Below are 14,291 nucleotides of genomic sequence, written 5' to 3' on the forward strand. Positions count from 1 at the left end.
TAATTCTATGTGGATTAAAATTTTAAACGTAAAATATGAGATGTATCAAAACAATGTGGGAGTTTTGTTCTGTTTTGTTTGGTTTACAGCAGAGAAGACCTCTCTATTCAAGTCACAAAACCTAAAGCTATAAAGGAAAAGATAGATATATTTGACCACAGACAACTTTTAAAACATTTGAACGCCACCAAAAAATCCAGTAAACAAAATCAAAAGGCAAATGGCAAAAAGGGGAATAGATAGCAGCACAAATGACAGACAAAGTCTGATTTCTCTATAATATAAAAAGCCCTCATATACCCGTAAGAAAAAGACCACGAGGAAAATACTCAGAAGGCAGACAGAAGAAAAATCCAAATAGCCTTGTGAACATCTGCAAATTAGAATAGACGAAGAAGGTGCCATGTTTTACCTATCAGGTTGCTCAGCTGTGTTAAAGCACAGGCTTGCCAGGAAAAGGGGACACGGATACTAGGTCATTTGGGGTGTAACTTGAAGCAAGCTCTTTGGAGGGCAATTTTATAATCTCTATGAATATCTTAAATGTGCATCCCTTTTGATCCAGCAATTTTATTCCAGGAATTTATCTTACAAATATTCTGGAAAATGTATACAAACATGTATTTGTCAGGATGTTGACTGCAACACTGTTGTTAGTAACAAAATACTAGAAATTGGCCGCTAATCAAACACTTTATGTTGTCTAATGGAATAGTATGCAGCAAGTAAAAATCACAAGATCCATGCATAAGCTGGTATGCCAAAATACCCAATTATGTTAAGGGGGTAGAAAAAGGCAACAGAAAAATACAGATAGAGTGCTCTAGTAATTTGCATTTTAAAATACGTATGGGTATGTATGCATTTGTAGGAACATTGCTGGAAGAATATTGAGATGGTGGTTATTTCTGAAGAATACACTGCGTTTGCACAGGAGACAAATTAGTTTCTCATAAATCCCTTTTGGTTTGTTTTAGTCTTTCATCATATTCTTGTGCCATTTTCAGAATTAAATAAGATACATCTTTTGATTAATTTAGGAATATTTGACTTTTAGCCTGATTTTAGACTTCAGCCACCCTTATATGATTTGGGGGTCTGTATCAGAGCCTCAAGTAAACCACTGCCCTGCTGAGGTGAGTGGTTCCCCATCTGGTCAAGAAGACGAGCCAGGCTCCTCCATTTGCAAAACCGCCAGCTTTCCCGCTCGCACATCTGGCATCCAGAACACGTGGGGCCCTTCCCGTTAGAGAACAGAATCCCCCTGACCCAGGCTCTCCATGAAGATTGATGCTGCTTCTGCTGGAGAACCACAGTGGAAGGTGCTGCCCATCATGTTTCTTATGATACATTTCTGGTAGAATTCAGCCCAGGAATTTCTTTTTTAATTTTCTATAGGAGTTGGACAGTGAAGTTCTAGAATTGACTTTCTTTACCACATTGCTTTCTTTGCCTAGAATCTTAGCATCAAAATCAGTGTTCAGGGGGCTTCCCTGGTGGCACAGTGGTTGAGAGTCCGCCTGCCGATGCAGGGGACGCGGGTTCGTGCCCCGGTCCGGGGAGATCCACATGCCGCAGAGCGGCTGGGCCCGTGAGCCATGGCCGCTGAGCCTGCGCGTCCGGAGCCTGTGCTCCACGACAGAAGAGGCCACAACAGTGAGAGGCCCGCGTACCACAAAAAAAAAAAAAAAAAAAAATCAGTGTTCAATTCATAACTGGCTTTTTGATGACTGTTTTAATGATCTGCTTATGACCAAGGTATTTATTGAAAATCTTTTTTTGGAGAAACCATGACATCAGTGTAAATTGTAAAGAAAAGAACAGGTTTAATGCTACTCTGACTAGAACCTCTCCTGTCCTGTAGGTGAGATGAAACCTTTAAGGTATGTTTTCCTTCTAGGAAAGACAGTATCTCCTGCATAGTATTCTTGCCAAAGATAAATTAGTTTGAATCTAATCATGAGAAAGCAATCAGACAAATCCAGAACCTAGTTTATTCTAGTCAGTTATCTTATAAAACCTCAATGTCATGAAAAACAATAGACAGCAAAAAAGAAAGGTTGCTACAAATTAAAATCGTCTCCTGAGATATAACTGAACGCATTGGACAATATTATTGCCCGAATATTAGATTCTGGATTAGGAACAAGAGGCCAAAAAAAGATATTTGGGGGACAATTGAGAAAATTAAATATGAACTATATATTATTAAATAAAATTAATATTAATTTTCCCAGGTATGTGATAGTTATGGCCTTATTATTAGGAAATGCATGTTAAAATATTTAGAAATGAAGCATTTTGGAGTTTGCAACTTATTTTCAAATGGCTCAGGGGAAGGGTTACAGCTAGAAAGCTAAAGCAAATGTTAACAAAATGTTGACAATTTGTAAACCTAGATGAAGGATATATGGGTGTAAACAGTATTTTTCTTTCAACTCTTCTAAGAAAGTTTGAAATTTTTAAATGAAAAAAATGGAGAGAAAAGATCTAATTTGACTCATAAAATCATACTGTTGGAGAAACAGACTCACAGAGAACAGACTAGTGGTTGCCAAGGGGGAGGACAGGTAGGGGAGGGGTGGAGTGGGAGCTTGGGGTTGGCAGATGCAAACTAGTATATATATATATAGAATGGGTAAACAGCAAGTCCTACTGTAGAGCACAGGGAACTGTATTCAGTATACCCTGTGATAAACCAGAATGGAAATAAGTATAAAAAAGAATGTGTATATATATACATATATAAAACTAAGTCATTTTGCTGTACAGTAGAAATTAACACAACACTGTATATCAACTATACTTCAATTTTTAAAAAAATCATACTGTTTGTAAACAGTTATAGCAAAAAAAAAAAAAGAAGAAAAATGACTTTTTAGGTTAGGCTTCTTTGTGCCATCCTCCTGATTTGACATTTATCCCTTATTATTATCAGGTGAGGACATTCTCTTGGTAACGTCCCTGCCACTCCTAATTCCTTTGGCCTGTTCTGCCTAATGGGCAGCCCCCGCCTCTCTGCGGCCTCCATTTCTGCACTCTGGTTTCTGCCAGGCTCCTTGACCTGCCTCCTTTACACCTCATCCCAGTGGAGAGTGTTTCTATCAGGGTCCCAGGTGGCTTGTTTTTCTCAACCTTTGCCCCCAACCCCCTTGGCTCCCCAGGTGTCTCGTCTTTCAGGCCTCTCCCCCTCCTCCTGCCTTTGTCTAATTAAACTGAAGTGGTGCCACCTGGCCAAGTTCTTCCTTCCTGGGCCTCTTTGGGTGGGTTTTCCCTTTTTCCCCCTCTGGGGCTGTCATGAATTTCTTGTCAGCATCTTGGGCCTTTCCTGCCCTCCTTTCTCCCCAGGCTGGCCCTGTGACTGCCCCAGGTGTCTGGTTCTTAGCTGTGATGGAAATTGCTGATGGCCTTTTCAGAAACCAGGAAGACCCGATTGGGACAGTCTGCACACCTTTGCAGACACAGATTCCAAACGTGGGTGCCCGTTAGGTTGACTGCTCGAGCTGGGGCACGTGTGTGTGCGCACGCGCACGTGTCTGTGTGTGGTGTGTGTGTGTGTGCGTGTGTGTGTGCGTGTGTGTGTGGTGTGTGTGGGGCTGTGTGGTGTGTGTGCGTGTCTGTGTGTGCGTGTGTGTGTGTGTGTGTGTCAGCCTATGTGGCTGGAAGGGGTGCCTTTGCCTCTTCCTCCCTGGGGGCCCTCCTGCCCCTTCTCACCCTGGTGTTGACCTTTTCACTTTCACACTTTGAAATTTAATGCCAAAAGCTTTCCTGTCATTCCACTGGGATCCCCAGGACCCCCAAAACAACACCCAAAACAAATAACTCTTAAACAGTCAAGGCTAATTTAATGATTTACGTCCTGGGTCCATTCAAGCGAGGAGGCCAACTCATGGATCAGTTCTTACCTGGATTTCCCAGATTTGAGCTGTGATCTGGCCCGTGGGGTTGGACCCTTAGTATGGTGACTATAGTATAAAGTGTATTGTGAAGAGAAATGAAGGCTGGAAAATTATGGGGACCAAGAGACAGTCATGCTTTGGGCCAGAACGTGCAATCTACAACTTATTGCTGACCTTGGTGAAATACTTCAGCAAATGAGCAGTAAACACAGCTACAGGTAAGGGGGGAGCAGTCACACTGCCTTCTTCTCTTTACTCTTGGATATTCTTCCTTAAAGTTTCCAACAGTTGAGAAGCAGAGATGAATAAAGATGGATGGAGGATCCGAAGAACTGAGTTCTAGCCCTGACCTGGCCACTGATGAGCTCTAAGTTCCTAACCTTCTGTTTCCCCATTTCATAAAAAGAGGAAGTGGGTTGGAGGGCTGGTAGATTTGATGATCTCCAAAGTCTCCCCCAGCCTTAAAAGTCCACGTCTGGGGCTTCCCTGGTGGCGCAGTGGTTGAGAGTCCGCCTGCCGATGCAGGGTACACGGGTTCGTGCCCTGGTCCGGGAAGATCCCACATGCCGCGGAGCGGCTGGGCCTGTGAGCCATGGCCGCTGAGCCTGCGCGTCCGGAGCCTGTGCTCCGCAGCGGGAGAGGCCACAACAGTAAGAGGCCCGCGTACCGCAAAAAAAAAAAAAAGTCCACGCCTGGAGTTTTACATTCTTTCCCTCTATTTTTTACAAAGTGCCTTTTAAACATCGAGAGGAGGTCTTACTGTTTTTTGTAATTTGAGAAGCTCAGTTTTGAGCAGTCAACCCTGATCTGAACCCAGGGCTAAGATGATACAAAAGGAACCCTGTGAAAATCAAAGACCGCAGTGTGTGGGAGACACCTGCAGAGCATCGACACCCAGGTGTCTTCCTTATTGATGGGACGCTCAGGGGAACGACTCTGCAAACACCCTTGGACGCCCGTGCCTGCGTGTCTGCATTCTACAACCACAGAGCCCTGCCTGGTTTCATCACCTCTCCCTAAGTGTTTGACGATGGTGACTTTGATCTGAGCCCGAAATCCCAAATCAGAGTGATCGTTTGTTTAAAATTGTCACACATCCGGAAATTGTAAAACCCAAAACAGAAAGCACTATAACAAGGATTTTTCTTTCTAGTCTGTTAAGGTCATTAAGGAGCCCTGTTCTGATTCAAATAGCTGCCTATGCTTAGAATTACTGAGTTTCCCCAGCAACAGGTTACAGAAAGAGTATACTGAGTCATGAAACAGAGCAGAAGTAAAATGAAAAGGTAGAAAGAAAAGTATGACCAAGTAATTCCTTTGACAATTACATAATTTAAATAGAAGGCAGATTTAAAACATGGATCTAAAGAATGAGGTGAATTTTAAATTTGGAGGGGTATTTGCTAACACATATTCTAGTTACCTCAATAAGAATAGAGCTGAGAATTCTAGCCCTAGTGAAGCCGGTATCATTTTAACACCACATTCCCTCTATTTTACTAAGCATTCACCTCCACGGGTGTATGTCTCTATAGAAAGGCAACAATTCCCACTCTGCTTCCAGAAGGAAAAAGCCTTTGGAAGCTTCCAGCTTCTCTCGACCCCGTCCCCCCCCAAGAGGGGGCGTGGCTTACCTGGTTTGGGAAGGGAGGTGCGCGTCCTTGGCTCCGAGGCAGCTTGGCCACAGGCTGCCTGCCTTCTGGGGTGTTCGGTCACGCAGTGAGCTCACAGATTCACATCTGTAGGGGGACTTCCAGTTGGCCAGAGCTGCCTATGACTGGGGGCCAGCTCCATCTAATTCAGGTTGAAGGATTCAGAAGCCCACTCTGTGTTCACAATGCCTCCATGCCCTCTAATTTCTCTTTATCTTGAATAAAGCTGATTTTTTTGTCTCCAGTTGTCTGACTCCTCTGTGTATCTCAGGCGGGGAAGAAGGGGGTGTTATTTATTGTGGTCGCTGCAATTTCAGTAGGTACCTACGGGGAGCCAGGTTCATTTCCAGGAACTGTCTATAAAGAAGGCTAGCACTTGGTCTTTGTCCTGAGAAATCTGCAGTCTAGGATTATGAAATTCAATTTCATTAGGTATATTGTGGATGGGGTTCTTCCTCACTCTTTTTTTTTTTTTTAATCTCTGGGTGTTATCATTGTGTCCTATAAATAAGTAAACGGCATTGCGTTTCTAATGTGAATTACGGCAGAGCTATTTTGGTCCTCTTTGTATTACACTTGGGTTTTAACAGCTCACAGAGAACAAATTTGATTGTGTTTATATTTAAATGTTCTTAATAAGGGAAACAGAAGGATTAGATTCAGTAAAAACAGGAGCAGCATTCTGAATGTGTTTAAACAAGTCTTCCCCACTGATAAATAGAACTATTGAGCATCCTTTTCAGCTAGACTGACAAGAAAAAAGTCATCCGTTCCCCTAAAGAATTTGTACAATGCTCCAGGCGAGTTACAGCTGGATCCTCTTAAAGAAATCAATCTTTCCTAGTAAATGACTCATAAGACCATTTAAATCTATGAAGCTGTTCAGTAAATTTATTCAATTAAAAGGATTTTCAATATTTTAGAAAATATTAAATTACCCATAATATTCTTGCAATGGCAGAATGGAAAACAAAACACAGCACACACCCAAGCAGCCCTGCTTCAGAGCTGACAGCCTATGTGTCAGCAAAGCCCTTCCAGCCTTCTGACAAGTCTCATGTAGATGATGCAAGTTACTTTGGTGTGTTGATGCTGACAAGTTTACAGATCACTCATGATAATCACACCTGCCGCTTTAGGGAAAACACTTTTTAAGTTCTAAGTATTGGGGGATTATATTATGCCACACTGAAAAGGAAAAAAACAACTTCTGTAATGACAAGGCAACATCAGTAAAGACTCTGGACCAGATCATCATAATATGCTCTTATTAGAGTAACCTCTCTGTGTCCAGGGTGTATTTCACCTCAAATTGGGACTGTGACTTTTTTTTTTAGTCACTTGAAAAAGTTCACTTTACAGACTATGCTGTGGATTTCTATTGGGTGGGCCAAAAGGTTTGTTGGGTTTTTTCCGTAAGATGGCTCTAGTAGCACTTAGTTGTCTTTAACTTCATTCGAAACAATTTTGTTAGATTGTATGTGACAGGTGTCATATCAGCATGCATTTAAAAAAAGACTTATCAAAATTGGTGACGTTTTGTGTAGCCATTTTTTAAAATTGAAGATGGAAGAAAAAAATCAACATTTTGGCACATTAAGCTTTATTATTTCAAGAAAGGTAAAAATGGAACTGAAAAAGTTGCAACTGAAACGCAAAAAATGATTTGTGCAGTGTATGGAGAAGGTGCTGTGACTGATCGAACGTGTCAAAAGTGGTTTGGGAAGTTTCGTGCTGGAGATTTCTCGCTGGACGATGCTCCACGGTCGGGTAGAGCAGTTGAAGTCGATAGCGATCAAATCAAAACAATAATTGAGAACAATCAACGTTATACCACGCATGAGATAGCCAACATACTTAAAATATCCAAATCGAGTGCTGAAAATCATCTGCACCAGCTTGGTTATGTGAATCGCTTTGGTGTTTGGGTTCCACAGAAGTTAAGTGAAAAAAACCTTCTTGACCGTATTTCCACGTGTGATTCTCTACTGAAACGTAATGAAAACATTCCGTTTTTAAAACAAATTGTGACAGGCAATGAAAAGTGGATACTGTACAATAATGTGGAATGGAAGAGATCATGGGGCAAGCGAAATGAACCACCACCAACCACACCAAAGGGCAGTCTTCATCCAAAGAAGGTGATGTTGTGTATATGGTGGGATTGGAAGGGAGTCATCGATTATGAGCTCCTTCCGGAAAACCAAATGATTAAGTCCAACAAGTGCTGCTCCCAATGAGACCAACCGAAAGTGGCACGCAACGAAAAGCCTCCAGAATTAGTCAACAGAAAACACATAATCTTCCATCAGGATAACGCAAAATTGCATGTTTCTTTGATGACCAGGCAAAAGCTGTTACAGCTTGGCTGGGAAGTTCTGATTCATCTGCCGTATTCACCAGACATTGCACCTTCGGATTTCCATTTATTTCGGTCTTTACAAGATTTTCTTAATGGAAAAAAATTCAATTCCCTGGAAGATTGTAAAAGGCACCTGGAACAGTTCTTTGCTCAAAAAGATAAAAAGTTTTGGGAAGATGGAATTATGAAGTTGCCTGAAAATGGCAGAAGGTAGTGGAATGAAAGTGTGAATACGTTGTTAAATAAAATTCTTGCTGAAAATGAAAAATGTCTCTTTTTATTTTTACTTAAAAACCGGAGGCACTTTTTGGCCAACTCAATACTTACGTAACTCATTTTTCTTTGAATTTGACAAAACATCATAGTAGAAAGTACATTCTAGTGATTGGAATACTGAGCTGAATAGATGGAGGAATACAATGGCTAGAAAGGCAGTTCTCACCCATCCCACCTTGCCAGTAGGTGGAATTCACAATTTAAGAGGTATAATAAGATTTTGGCTTTACCTTGTGGTGTGTAGTGAGTCAGCTATCAAATGGGGAGAATCATCTACCTTTCAGGTCTGAGGATGAACACAAAGAGATTTTAAAGTCTGTTGAGGTCCCCAAGAAAAATGATTGTGTTAATTCTGGAACTACTCATTGGACTCAGAGCAAGGAAGTATCACTTTCCATTAGGCTGGGAAGAAGAAAGTTGGACGATGCCAAGTGTGGGTGAGGATGTAGGAATCTCTGCATCTTCCTACCCCACCTGTGAGAACAGAAGGCAGTGCTGTGCACGGTAAGCATGAGTGCCTTATAACTCAGCAATTCTGCCTTTCAAGGTATGTCCCAAGCAGATGCTCATACAGGTTTCTACAGGACTGGTACGAGGACGTCCGTTGCAGCATTGTTTCTCATAGTGGGACTTGGAAGCAGCTGGGAAGAGTGGGCATGGTGGGAGGTGGGGGGTGGAGAGGAGGAGAGGCATACCACAGATGCCACGCAGCAATTGGAAGTAACAGAATAGATATCTACAATGCAACGTGGGTCAACTTGGAAACATAGTCCTGACAAAATCAAGAAACAGAGTAAGATCTATATAACAGCACTACTTAAGTAAATTAAAAATACATGCAAAACAGTATTCATTTTACAAGAACACATACAAACAAAAGTTTCGAGTCAATTGGAGTGATTCCATATGGTAGGGGTGGGCAGTAGGAGTAGGGAATAAAGATTAAACAAACAGTGTGATTAAAAAATGTGCAAAAGGGGGTCATGCATGGAACAATAACTAGCGTATAGTGTAGTGGTGTACTATGAACTGAGGATGCTGAGCTCACACCTGCGCATTTCAAGTACCGCCCCTCCGCCAACTCTCTCTCTCTCTCTCTCTCTCACACACACACACACACACACACACACACACACACACACACACACACGATTGCCCGGTGGTGACGTATGGGCCCAATCAGGGCCTATGCAATACATAAAAATGGTTTGAATTAGTTACTAAGACTTAAAATCCAGCGTTTCAACTACTCGTAAAAGATCCAGCCAGCTTGGGCTGAGGGTCTCAATCCCCAGCTGTGCCCGGCAACTGCACCATCTAAAGTAAGCTTGTATTCCCCCGGCCATCACAGCTCTCACCCCACCCCACCCCTGACAGAGGATGAGGGTCAGCTCCCAATCACCTTTGCATTATGTGCTAAACCAGACGCTTCTCCCGTTCTGTTTCCTACCTGGGCCTTGAGCCGGTGCTGCCTGACATAGATGTCAGCTGCCTTCCACGTCCTTTTCCCTGCCAAACCCTCTAAGAGGTTTGGTTCAACCAGACCAAGTGAAGGAAAGGGAGGAACAGGGATAACTCCTAAAATTGGTTAAAGCATGTTGGGCGGGTGTGGGCCTTTCCCTGAAATGAAGGAGACACAGGTAGGATCAGGCTTGAGGGGAAATTCAAGAGTACCCCCCCTTTTCATCAGGAGATGTTTCAGATGCCCTTAGGAAATCCAGATGGCTCAGTTAAATAAACAGTGGCTGTGTGAATGGGGAGTTCTAGGGAGAGGTGAGAGGTCAAAGTTGGAGGATAACCAATGGACACCAGCAACAGAAATGTGGTATTTAAAGTTCCGGGACTGGATGAGATGACCCAAGGAAAGTGCAGAAATAGAGAAGGGGAGGGAGATTTAAAAAAAAAAAAAAAAAAAAGAAAGAAAAAGGGAGGTATGAAATAATCTCTGTTGAGAGGGGGAATGTGAATGAAATATGAAAATTTAGGAGAATTCCCTGGCAGCATACTTTCATATTTTTATATTTTTATATTTATACTTTTATATTTTTCCTAGAGCAATAGTCAATTGGATAGAGCTCAAAATCACGTTAAGTGCAAAATGCATGCTGCAGACTGGCCTGTGTAGTATGGTACTGTTTAGGACGATTGAAAAGAATATTCATGATTATTGAAAAGAATCTGCAAAACAATGCAACGTATTTTTTCAAGAATCTATGAGGCCACAACCTTTTGAGAGGGACCAGGGAGAGTGGGGCAGGGGAGGGGAGCAACGGAACGGTAACCATCTCTAATGTTCTTTTATTTTTATGATTTTTTAAAAGGTTTTTAAAAATAAATATGATACTGAGCAGTCTTAGTGAAAGTGCAGGTGAAATTGGGAATATTGGGAATCTGTATAGTAGTTCAGCCACAGCAATCCGTGTACAAAGTAGATGTAAACTCTTAATGGCATGTGTGATGGTTAATTTTATGTGACAGTTTCACTGGGCCATGGGAGACCCAGATATTTGTTCAAACATTATTCTGGGTCTGTTGGTGAGGGCGTTTCTGGATGAGATGAACATTTGAAGGGGTAGACTTAGTAAAGCAGATTGCCCCTTCCCTAATGTGGGTGGACATCAGCCACTTCATTGAAGGCCTGAATAGAGCAAAAGTGCTGAGTAAGAGGGAACTTCACCTGCCTGACTATCTGAGCCGGGACATTGGTCCTGCCCACAGATTAGAATTTACACCATCAGCTCCCCTTGTTCCCAGGCCTTCAGACTTGGACTTGGGCTACACCTCCAGCACTCCTGGGTCTCCAGCTTGCCAACAGCAGACTGGAGGACTTGTCTGCCTCTACAATCTCTTGAGCCAATTCCTTTAAATAAATAAACAAACAAATAAGTACACAAACAAACACAGCACATAATAACAAAATTATTCTTTGTTTTATTCTCAGCAAACTAAGAACCAGGTCACTCAACATGTCTTTTATTGCTGGTGCAAGTTTTTTTTTTTTTCTTCCCTCAAATGCATTTTTGTCAAAGTAATAAATGCAAATAATTTTAAAATGTCAAAAATTGCTAAAAGGGAAAAAGTTAAAAATAATAGTTCCATGCCCTCCTTGCCCACTGTCGAATCCTACCTTAGCTAGAGGCCCTTCTATTTCTTTCTTCTGACATGTATCTCCATTTCTCTCTATTAAATGTATAGTGCACTCCATCAGATCATGATTTCTAGGCATTTTTGATTACTTTTCTCTTGTGCAGGATGAGGTCAATTTTATCTTATACTTACTTCCATTCTCCTCCCACCCTCCCTCCCATCCTCAAAATACAGGTGTACCACAATTCTAGGTTAAATCCAGATGGAATGTTTTAATTAGGATTATTCTATGAATCTTCGATTAGTGGGTCTTGGAGACACACTACTGGGTTCAAAACCAGTTCTGCCCCTCGGTGGCTGTGTGAGCTGGGCATTATTACAAGTACTTTATAAACAAGTACAAAATGGTTGCGTAAGATGTTGTTATAGATCCTTGATGAATTTGTTCTTTGGAGTGAGTGTGTAGTTTTCTATATTTTAACCTTACAATTTTCTTAATTGAAAGCTGCTTTGCTTTGTCAGCTTTGTGAATGCTTCACAGAGTCACGGATACATCTGTGAGTAGTGTCATTTCTAGGACCGTGCAAGCATTTGTGGAGCAAGTGTCTGGAGACCCACTATGTGCGACAGGCCCGCTGCATGCTCCAGGCATGCTGCTGGACCCTGAGGATCCAGTGGTAGAGATGAGCGCAAAGTCCTTGTTCTCATGGGGCTTCCAGTCCGGGGGACGCCGGGTCTGGCACTGAACACACAGTCAGATAACCCAGCTCGTGATTACAAGTAGTAGTATGTCTGGGAAGGAAAGAATGGACCTCTGTGAGTCTGTAAAGTCAGGGAATCTACTTAAGACCAGGAATCTGAAAGGGCTTCCCTGGGGCGGTGACCTCTTTGTGGGTCCTAAGACGGAAGACTGAGCCCAGTGATGGGGGAAGGGCAGACGGAACAGCACGTGTGAAGGCTCAGGGCAGAAAAAGAGTTTGAATCTTTTCATTCAGTGCTTTGGCTGGGGTGAATGTGATTGGTGGAGACTCATAAAGACAGCCAGAGAAGGAGCTCACACCCACACCTTTCTCCCCAGGTTGCCCTTGGTAACTGCATTTGTCACTCAAAGTCATTCTTGGTCTTCTTATGGCCGGATCTTATCAGGGTAATCCCAGTGGGAAGAGGGGAAAGGTGTGGTTTGAGTGGACAGTGGGGTTTGACTTAACCCCACACCTTCCTAGGGAATACCCTCCTTTGAAAAATACCCCTTAAAACAACAGACGCTTTTTTCAGCTGGCGCTACAATACAGTGTTGTTGGTTGTTTATCAAGGAAGCAAAGTAACCCCAAAGGCCCATCAAAGACGGTGAAGACATGAGGTTTGGTTGTGCCAGCCTGCTTGGTGGAGGGCAAGATGGGCCACATCTTGCAGTGAACCCTCCACGTGACCTTGGGCAAATTCCTTCTTAGAGATAAGTTGTTATCAATGCACGTTAGCGAGGCCCCTGTATGGGTTCCACGGAACCCATTTCTGGACCACAGAGACAACCCTGACAACCCCACATCCATCAGAGAACAGGTAAGAATATTTCAAAGGCAAATATCAAAGTGTTTGATGGGACCTTCTAAGCCATCAATACTCAGTGAGAGCCCATCTTTTGCTCTGTCTTTAAAACCACAGTAAAATAGGCCAGGAATGTAGCGAGTTTTCTTTATTTTTATTTGTGGGTATGCAAACAGGAGCCAGCCACTCCTGGGAAATTGATGTCATTGAACATCTGCGCTCACCTTCCTTTTAAAGATGAGTAAGCAAATCAAATCCTAAAAGCAAAACTCTTCCCCAGTTTATCTCTGCTGTCTCCTTAGCACCCTCGTTTGCTACCTTTCCTTTGTATGTGACAAGTTACATTTATCAGGGCCCCAGTGCAGGTTTCATTCATGCAGGTTTCATTATTTATTTGACTTTTGCTTTTCTTCTGACCTTTTGCTTTTCCAAAGTTTCTCTGTAATCTTTGCTTTGGCCCCAGCATTGTGAGCTCCTTCCAGATACCCCCTTGCCTGGGATTACTCTGTGTTTTCTATTTTATTGGTATTAGTCTTTACTTTTCTTTCCTCCTGAACTTCTGACCTGAATTTTCTGCTCTTATGGCTTCTCCTGTATGCATCTCTTTCTCCTTGGCTTTCCTCCTATTTTATTTTTCTCAGTGGTTTCATCATTTGGAAAAGCATCAAGGTAGCGTTAGCGTTACTAAACACCAAGTCTCCATCAGCTGAATTTAGTCCCATTAAGGCCTAATCACTGAGCTAAATGGATTATGATTCCATACTCTGCTGCTTCGGTCTGTGACATGTATTTTCAGCAAGGTGCAAACCTGCCGCATAACCTGGGAAGAAGTTTGTTTTTCTTAAAAAAAGAGGATGCTAACCCCTTGGCTAAAATAATACTGTTGAGTATTTATTGAGCTGCTATTATATGCTAGGCACTGTGCTAGTAATTGAGCATAAACTAATGAATAAAATAAACATGAACCCTGCTCTTAAGGAGCTTGGCTCAGAACTAATCCAGTCTGTTTGGTGGTGCCGTCTAAAACACTGGACTTCAAATAAGTCGGCCACTTGGTGTGTCTGTTTGGGGAAGTGTTGGGCAACCAGGGCCCTGCTTTGGTGTCATGAACTCCTGGGGTTGTGGGTAATGAAAATCCTCCTGAGAGAGAAACTGTGATCCCCCTGGACCTAAGCCTGACCAAGGGACCGAAGTGCAGCCAAGGTTATGGGGTCTGGCATCATCAGAAGACCTGGGTTCAAGCCTAGGCTCCCCTACTAACTAGTTGAATGACCTTGAACTTGTTACTTACATTCTCTAAGCCTCATTTCCCCACAGTATTTCTGTGTGACACGAGCAGCTTTAGAGTCAACGTGCTTAGTGTAGAGCTTATAGCACAGAGTATGTGCTCCATGACTGCTGGCTTTTGTTATCTTCTTTCATCATTAATTGCATTACTGAGGGAAGTTATTGAGTTGGTTAGCTCCCCCA

This window comes from Phocoena phocoena, chromosome 16, assembly GCF_963924675.1.
Source record: "Phocoena phocoena chromosome 16, mPhoPho1.1, whole genome shotgun sequence".
In the NCBI taxonomy this organism is placed as follows: Eukaryota; Metazoa; Chordata; class Mammalia; order Artiodactyla; family Phocoenidae; genus Phocoena; species Phocoena phocoena.